Source organism: Hydra viridissima, unplaced genomic scaffold (assembly GCF_058129835.1).
Source record: "Hydra viridissima isolate aposymbiotic clone 2 unplaced genomic scaffold, HvirCarnegie_v1 scaffold_13, whole genome shotgun sequence".
Lineage (NCBI taxonomy): Eukaryota > Metazoa > Cnidaria > Hydrozoa > Anthoathecata > Hydridae > Hydra > Hydra viridissima.
Window position 1 is genome coordinate 3,083,075 of NW_028324312.1, and position 9,944 is coordinate 3,093,018.

The 9,944-nt window shown below is 29.0% G+C and overlaps 1 long non-coding RNA gene across 1 annotated transcript; it reads right to left on the minus strand.

Moving 5' to 3' along the window:
* Positions 1-350: 350 nt before the first annotated feature.
* On the minus strand, positions 351-2,877 carry LOC149880077 (uncharacterized). The gene is made up of 2 exons (XR_016446452.1): positions 2,606-2,877; positions 351-943 (listed from the first exon to the last, which is right to left on the minus strand). It is a non-coding gene; the product is annotated as an uncharacterized LOC149880077 (long non-coding RNA).
* Between the last annotated feature and the right edge of the window lie 7,067 nt (positions 2,878-9,944).

The following is a 9,944-nucleotide window of genomic DNA, read 5'->3' on the forward strand; positions in this document are numbered from 1 at the left end:
ATATATATATATATATATATATATATATATATATATATACTACAAAATTATATATTAGATAATTGTTATATATTAAATCTATTGAATAATTATTGATTAGGAGTGTACATATTTTAAACATTTAATTTTATGAAAAAAAAAATTCAAAATTTATGTAACACAATGTAAATATTACACGTCAACAATCAAAGTTAGAGAAGTTGTGTTTATAAAAGGTCAGCTACAAATTAAAATTAAATTTGCAAAAGACTGGAGTTGATACCTAAAATCCTGAAAAGTTAATTTTTAGAAACACAGGACAAAAACACAGGACAGAAAAGACAACTTTGTTGAAAACTAAGACTGATTCATTAATGTTTTATGCATATATTTTTTTACCGAAAGTTAACTACAAAGGTATTTCAAAACTAGCTTTTAATCAAATTTAAATAAATTTAATTAAGTCATACTATAAATTTTTTAGTTAAAATGAACAAAAGCCATAAAAAGTACACAGTGCACACAATATTGTTGTAAACCAACATAAGAAGTAGTCGACGCCGCACTCCATTTGCTCATTTGACCAATCTTTTCCATGAAAGTAAATGTGTTGTGTTGCGCTTAGAAAGATTATTGTTATAAAGAAAACAATCGAAGCATAACAAACAGTGATTTTTTTACAAAAACACTCAGCCATTCCAATTATTGTTCCTATTCCTATTAGAGAAGTAGATACTACTGCAAGAGCGCGGGTTGTTTGTAAAAAGCTCGGAATATTCAGATGTTTTGAGCATATAAAGTTATCGCAAGATCTCCATAAACCTTCTGTTTTTGGTTTTTCTACACTGCTCATCCAAGAATCTCCATTTAACGAAATTATTGATAAGATTAATGTGGTGAGGCAGAGTAATGCATAAATGACTTTGGGAACAGATGAGCTGTTCATTTTGCAGTTTTAATCGCTCTAAAACGAAATTGAAAAATTGAACTTTTTAATGCTTTGGTACGGATCATGTGATACATATTGACATTCATGGGGACCCAATTGACTTTTATTAGAATCAACCTTCAATTAAGCTATAAAAAATGAGTGAAGTTAGTATAAGAAATATAACTATTAAGCTATCATTTATTCACAGCTAATTCTAAAAAATGTAAAACAATTGGACAATATAGAAGCACTGTAGTCCACATAAAACAAATGTTAATGTGACTGTAGTCCACATTAAACAAAGATTTTTGCAATTTTGATGTTCTCCTAAACACCCACTGAAAATTATTTTTAATTTGATGATTTGTTTTAATATCATTGTTGACAATCTCAATAAATTTATGTTATATCATCTAAAACAATCCAATAAGATTTGTGCTTGAGAACCCCATCTATTTTTAAAAATGGTGTTTGTCAAAGTTACAGTCTTATTATGAAATTTTTATTGAAAATGGTTTTAAAAAAATTTGGTTTATCACTTTTCATTTATTTTTTTCATAGTTTTTAAACGTATAACTAAAATTTACAAGAAATGAAAAAAACTCTTTTTAATCCTTTTAAATACTTTTGCCTTTAAACATTTTAAACAAACTTATTTATTCAAAGTTATGCATTTAAAATTATGTATTTAGTAGACCAAAGACATTTTAAATTTTCTTTTGCACTTGCAAAATTTTCATTCATGTTTATGTTTATCCAAAAAATATAAAATTTTTGTGAAAATAAAAGTTTGCCTCCTTACATTATAAGCAAAGTTTTTTTCTCTAATAATGAAAATGAGGATGGTTTTTCTCTAATAATGAAAATGAGGATGGTTTTTCTCTAATAATGAAAATGAGGATGGTTTTTCTCTAATAATGAAAATGAGGATGACTTGGTTTTTTTTGTTTTCTTTTCTTGAATGTTTTGTAAATTAGTTTTTATTTGTTTAAAAGCCAATAAGAGAAAAAAAAAAACAAACTTAAACAATTATTCAAAAATCAAAGTAAACAAAATTATTTTAAAAGTCATAAACCAATCATATTTCAGCGGACGAAACAACGCAGTTTTTTGCAGCACAGAGCCATACCACGTTATAGCAAAATTTGTCCTTGTAATAAGTCATTTGTAACACGTCTTCGTAAATCGCTCTCACAGATTATTTGACTTCAAACTGTTTGCATAGCATTTGTGAACATTTTAAAATGTAAATTTTTCTAAACGTTTTCAAAGAATCTCAAACATGTTTCTAATAAAGTTGCTTATACTTGACTTTAATCACCTAGAAAATTGCGTAAATAATATTTAAAGACATTTTGGTAACGATCGATTTTTTAAGGTTGACTATTTTACTTTCATAATAAAATCCTATTCACTGATTCACTATATCACTGATCCTTTGAAAGTCTCATGGTTTTCACGTAATAAGAAAAAAGATTTATTCAAAAGGTTGGTAACTTTGAAGTACGCAAAATATAACAAGAGTAGCTAATATATTGCAATTTAAACATAGACTAACGTAAAAAGATCAGAATTAAAAGATGAAAGAATGGTCTCACAATATGTTTCGTAAGTTTCACTAAGTTTTTACACGCAAAATAGACTCGCAAAACTTCAATAAAGAATGCATACCAAATTAAATACGTCTTGACTTACATTAAACTTTGTTGGTCAGGTAAATTACTCCAGTATATGAGATTATCGAGCAAACCTGTGAAATAGCAAATATTAGGCATTTACTACATTTGATTTCCCTCTTGTATTTTGTTCGAGTGTTGCGTTCTTGTTGCGAACTTTAAATATATTTTTAAGATAATTCTAGTGAAAACGACATGACCAAATGTCTTGCGTGTAAGTTGTTTATATTTGCTGAATGTAATGGAAAAAAAAGAATTTAATAGATTTTTCTAAGGTTTAAAAAACCTCCTTTTAAATCATGGATTAAGAAAAGTATCTCAATTAAACGATTAAGTGCTCTTTGTATTTTATGTTCAATTATTACGATGGTAAAGCATTAATAATTTCCTACCATTTATATTGGATTTCAGATTGAAAAAAAACCTGATAAAAACCATATTTTTATTTCGTGTTGGTTGAAAGGTTTGAATTTGCTTTAAATCAAAGATGTGTAATATGATAATTTTATATGCTATTTTCTGCAGAATAAAAAAGCTGATGTCAGTTGACTTGACTTGATTTGACTGAAATTGGCTGATGAGATTGGTTGATTGGACTCGATTTGACTGAATTTGAAAGGAAAGAGAAAAAAATGTAAATTCAAGTATAATAAGATTAGTACAAAAATTACGTCATAAAAACAGCCATGCAATAAGTGAATATGACAAGTTAACAAATCTATGACTATGAATTAAAAAATGATACCATTAACAATAAATACCAATAATAGCAAAAAACTTGTTACAGAACTTTTTTCATTTCTACCTTCTATTTTAAACTTTGGAAGAAAATTAGTTATTAGTTTTTACAAGTAATGACTGCTTTTAAAATACACTTTGTTTTTTAAATTATTTTCAAAAAAAAAAAACGTTTCAGCACGTTGACCACGGACTTCTTCTTCCTACTCTACTCGCTATGTTGAAAGTCGAATTGTAGATAAAATGGTCAAACGGGCTTTTTTGCAGCTTTAGTTAAAAGATTTGAATGAACTGAAACATGTTTAATGTTGAAGAATTTTTAAAAACATAGAAATTTAGATAATTTTTTCTTTATTTTTTGATGAAGAAACAATTCTTTAACAAAAAAGTTTTATGTTTATTTTTTTGTTGCTTGGAGACAATCTTGGTAAAAAAAAAAAAAGAGGTATTTAACGCAATGACAGGGTATTAATCACAATAATAAGGTATTTAACACAACAGCGAGGTGTTTTATATATTAGTGAGGGCGAGTTTGTTGGTCTAAAAAGTTAATGAAGCTTGTAGCGTAAACAGTATTTGAGAATTTTATTTAAAATATCTTAGTGTCAAAACTAATGATTTAGGAAGAAAAATGAACTACACAATACGTTATCCTTAATCACTTCTTGATTAAAAATTCAAGTTAAAATGTACAGAAACCGTAAATAGAACAAAAGGAACACATCACCGTTGCAACCCAACATAAGAAGTAATTGTATCCCCCCTCCAATTGTGCTTCCGTCCAATCTTTGCCATGGTTGTATATATATTGTGTCGCACTTAAAATAAATATTGCAAGTGAGAAAAAAAACGACGCATAATACCCAGCAAAGTTTTTAACAAAAATTCCAACGATTGCTATTATTGTTCCAATCCCTATTAGGCAGGTACCAAGAGTGGCAAGAACGCGGGTGACTTTTAAATAGCGGGGTACTTTACTGAATTTCACGCATTTGAAATTGAAGCAAACTCTCCAAAGCCCTTCAGTTTTTGAAACTCCAATGTAACTGACCCAATTATCTCCTGTCAAAGAAACTATTGCTAAAACAAATGTAATCAGGCACATAACCACGAGAATGGCTTTGGATACCGTAAAATTCTTCATTTTTTGTTTAGTTTTTCTAAATTAAAAGAGTGTTTAAAACATTTACTTTCTTTTCTTCTCTTTTTTTTTTTTTTTTTTACAATTAATAACAAAAAACAGAGAATTCTCTATAAATTTATTTATAGAGAATTCTCTGTTTTTTGTTATTAATTGTAAGCTTGTACAAAAAAATTTTAAAAACTAATCTTGCAATTAACAACGCAAAAAATGTACCTAAAAACCCCCCTTTTTCTAGTGTTTAATTTTTTTTTTAATGAAGCCTTTGGTTTTAATTGTTTTTTCTTGTTTTGTAAAGACAAACTTTTTTTGCTTTTCTCATACAGCTCCAATATATAAAAATTCTTATCACTATGGTTACTAGCAATCGGCAGATTAAAGCCGTCAGTTTTAAAATTCATAATTTCAAACCCGTTGCAAAAACAAGCACTGAAAATTTATTTCAATTGCTGAAAAACTTTTGCTTTGTTTTTATGATATGTTCACACACACACACGTACACGTGCAAAGAAAAGGTCAAACGATTTAAACGCAAATTACTGGAAATTCCAAAAGTTGAAGTACTGATATGGCGTATATGCAAAATAAAAACTTCTAAAATACCAGTTACTTTTGAAAGGTTGATGTGACAAAGGACTGTTTTACTATTTTGGAACCTTTGAAATAAATCATTTATTTGTGGTCTCATTACAAACGTCATTGAACTTGTTTACAATACAGTAGGTTGTTTAAAGGAAATGGAAGCAATATCAATTATATTTTAGCAAATTACAAGAACATACCAATACAGTAAAAAAAAAAAAGGTGTATAAGTTATATTTAGGTATAATACTGAATTAAACATATATTGAACTCGACTGAGACGTACCGAGCGTAACCATAGACAATCATTTAGGTAGGGCAGAACCTTAATGAATGGGACGATTATTAAATGGGACAAACTCAGATTCTTATAGAAGCATCGATGTAAGGATATTCAAATTCCTGTAACAAAGAGTGATAGAAACAAGAACTCAACTGACCGACTCATCCATCCTATTGCTCTATGACCGTAATGACACTGGATGTTATTGTGTTTTCGAATGTAAAAAGTAATCTTTATAAACGTTTTTTTTTTTCTGATTATGCAGCAGCTTTTGAAGTTATGGAAAATAAAATTCCATGCTTAAATAGATAACAGTCTCTAGTACTACAGTGAGTAAAACATTCAAGCTTAATTAATGGTGTTTTTGGTGTGACTAATCATTTTTGGATTAAGTGATGCGCATATTGAATGGGACAAAATACTACCTATTGAATGAATTTAACAAAGTATTATTTACAGCTAAGCAGAGGGATGCTGCAGTCCCTTACTTTTATCCCTATAGGTAATGGGTATTATTTACACACTTTTTATACTGCAATATTTTACTTAAATAAGAATAACTAAATATAATATTCTAAAATGAGAAAGTTATGCTTTGATTGAAATTTAATTAGAGTTAAAATATTTAAAGTTAAAAATATTTTTTGCGTGGTCTATTGTATGTATCTATATATTTAACTACATTTACAATTAATAAACTAATTTTAAAAATGATTGAATTAAATACGTTTATTTTTAATTCTTTTATGTTTGTCCCATTCAAGGAGACATACTTAATGAATGGGACAAATGTCATGCTCCAATAAAACTCTCTTTTTTCCAAAAGTCAAATGCAAATCCAATTTTTTTGTTTTACTATATCATTGAGCAAGAGTCGGTGGTTATCAAACATATTTAAATATATATATTAAACAATTTTATCTAGTTTAAAAAGCATTTTGCAAAAACTGTCCCATTCATTGAGGTTTTCCCCTATTCCTTTGGTACTTTTAATGATTCTTTAGTAAAACATTGACAAAGTTAATGGAGTAATGGATAAAGTTTCGAGGCTAAAATTTTTAATTCATGTTAAATGAATGAGAAAAATTTCATTTTCGATTCAAGTATGAGTTGTTTCAAGTATTCTTGATCAACCTCTACCCTAAAGTTTGCTCTCTTACCTCAGTCATTTTGCTCTCTTACCTCAGTCATTTTTGTTTCTACAAATTAGAAATCATAACGATTGTCATGATCTTAGAAATCATGACGATCAAGTTTTTGTATCTAAACAGGTGATCTTTAAACAATATTTTAGTAGACAGATCAACACGGATAGTTAAAAAAAATAGTAAAATGATTTTTAGCTTTTTTTTGATAATTGTTCTTTATAATTTTTATGTAAATTTTTCTTTTTTGTAAACTTAAAAAAGAAAATGTAGTTTATAAAAAAAAATCCTTTTTGTTAAAAAAAAAAAAAGGCGTGGGTTACCAGAACCAATCTTCAGGAACCAAATCAGTGTTTGCTGAACTTATTATTAAAACATGAAGTTAATAATTGCACTATTTTGTAACTACACCAATTAACGTAACTACACCAATTAACGTAACTATTTTTTTTAAATGCATTGTACATAGATGTCCGGATTTTTTTGCCAATACTGATATTTGAAAAAAAAACTTTACAAACATTAGAGGAAAGGGGAGGGGGAATATGAGGAAGACTTGAATATTGTTTTTAACCTGTTGCTGGCAACTGATTTATCGGATTTTTTTTTACATAGTTTAAAGTATGCCTGATTATGTAATTATAATGATTTAAAAACTAGTAAAGTTAACTTCATACTCCATTTCTAAATGATTTTCATACTATTAACCTCTTTAAAAAATATATATGAAAAGACACCAGATTAATAGATGCATCAACCTTTATTGACTTAGCATCAGTGTTGCACTAATTGATTTGCGAACAAGGCACTTCGTGCGTTGTGATCGCTTTTCAAAAAGCATGGTCTATTTTCATTTTTATATAGAAGATATTTTGAAAAGTGTAGAAAAGAATTTAATGTTAATGACAGAGCTGTCTATACTTAAGCAATGGGGGTTAGGTAATAACGAAAAATAAAGAACAAAAGTATAAATTTCTATTTGAGCCATTAAAATAAAACGAGTCTACACCATGTGATAATTAGGATTTGGACATGCAAGGTTAGAGAAGTTTACCTCATGAATATCCCCAATATAATGACTGCTTTGAGCTATTACAATCTTGTTACTATAATCGGTGAAGCTGTAAAAGAAGGATAGTTTTTGTGTTGCTGTCAATGAAATTCTCGTTGAATTAGCTTACTATAAAATTTTAGGTACTACAGCATCGTGTAATACTACAGCATCGTGCAATGAGTCGTACTAGCTTAATCTGAATTAATAAAAGAATCGGTTGGATGAACTTGGTCGTTTCACAAATCTAGGAATTAACCAGTGGCAAAACACGTAGGCATGGCAGTGAGATAAAATGTTGAGTTAGCGAGTTACTTTCATGTTGCTTCATCGAAAAAAACAGTTTACATGATCATCCTAGAGGAGACAACAGTTCAGTGAAATAATAAACACAAAAATGCAGTTAACTAATCATAAAAACCACAGTTTACTAGTCGTAAAAACATAAATGCAGCTTCATATAAACCAGGTCTTATATTGATATAGCTACCTAAATTAAGCCCATATCACATGTGGCAACAAAAAATCCAAAATATCTCTTGAAAGGAGTTATCAATTTTATAAGTTTAAAAAGAATAATAACAAGAAACTTGTAATTTACAAAATAAAAAATATATATATTCGTCTATTTCGTAGAACACGGTCAATTCTTGTAAAAGTACTCGTCCCAAACCAATATACACAATTTTGGTTAATTTTTTTCGGCGGAGATTTTTAGCTTACTAATTATCTGCATGCACCAATCTTTTAATTTCAGTCTAAAAATCCTCGATCGAACTCAATTTGGGCACATTAGCAGGGTTTTTTGTCTCTCGGCACATATTCGATATTTTCACCTTTTAAATAATCTTGCACTTTGTTTGAATACTGTGCGGAAGCTTGATTTGGCCAGGACACAATTTCGTCGTTTTTGTGAGTCTTTTTTTGGAAATTCTTTAATTTAATCAGAAATTCGGAAATATATACATCCTTGTCGACTGCTTGGTCCAAAGGAGCTTATGCTATGCTTTCAGACTCCTTTCTTAGAAAAGGCAATCCAAACTAATAATTTCGGCTAATACTAGCATTTTCTTTTGAGTTTAACCTCATTAGGCGTTGCTTCGGGATCTGAAGTATAATATCCTGCGGTTTCAAAAAGATCAGTGTTGCTTTATGGAAAACATGACTCGTCGTCAATGATCACAATTTCTTCCCGAAAAAGTGCGACAAATTTTCGGCACTTTTTCGGCTTTCTGAGCCAATTTAATTTCTGGCTTTTTAGTTTTTTTACGACAACGAATGCTCGTCTTTTTGTTGATAATTTTGGATATATACTGCTGGGAAATATTGAATCTCTTGGCTAAGCTACGCTGTGAAACACCATCCTTGTTATCAATCAATATTTCTACGCGTTTCATCTGTTTCATAGGTATTTTTCTTGCAGTCCGACCACTTCCGACCTTTGTTCTGGTCCTATATTATTCTCCTTTTGTTGCAGTATATTGCACATGGTCATTTTTGGAACATTTACCGTGCACGAATTTATGAGTCTTGATGTTTTTTAAATTTAAATGTGTGTGTGTAAAATATTTCTGTTGTACACTTACAAGAACATAAAGGAAAGTATTAATTAAATAAAAAAGAAAATATTAAATATTATGAATATTAATAATATTAAAAAAAATGCTTCCTCACCAATACAATTTTTCTCGAAAAAAAAAAGAGAGATTTTCACTCGAATCAGTTGTTGAATTATTTCCCAAGGGATATAAAAAATTGACAAAAATCAACTCATCTAAACTGTACAAAAAATTGGATGAAAGTACTTCTGTTTGTTTTACTGTTTCGTTACTTTTGTTAGAGGAATTGGCAGTAAATTTAGCATCAATCAAAAACTAATTTCAATGGAATCACTAAAGGGAGCAACTGCTAGCTTAAATACTACCTCTAAAAAGAGTATTCTACGATTATCTTTCGGCGTATCTTAATTACTTAACACAGTATCTAATAGTGAACCAGACATGAATTTCCTAAAAAATGTTTTTTAAAAGAACTTTATGATTACAAAAGTATATTTCTGCAAAAGGAGTAGTAATTTTTATAATGATAATTACAGTTTTTGTATTCATCAAGATATTTTATGTAAATCTGCTCTGGAAATAAAAGACTTTTTTGTTTTGTCGAACGGCATAATTCTTTTGCTCTTCAACATTTATTGAAACTTTTTGTCCTCCAGATAATTTCCTTGCAGACAGCACGCCTACTCCGTCCAGAGGAGATCCTGTGGAACGTTTTCTAAGAGCTTCCCTCTTCTTCGTGAAGAAGATGAAGAACGTTTTCTGTTTTAATATTCTTGATGAATATTTGTAAAGAGAGCGAGTTCCATGTTGATCAGGTTTGCTTGTCCGTCACGTAAGTTTGAACTTCAACATAGTTTCA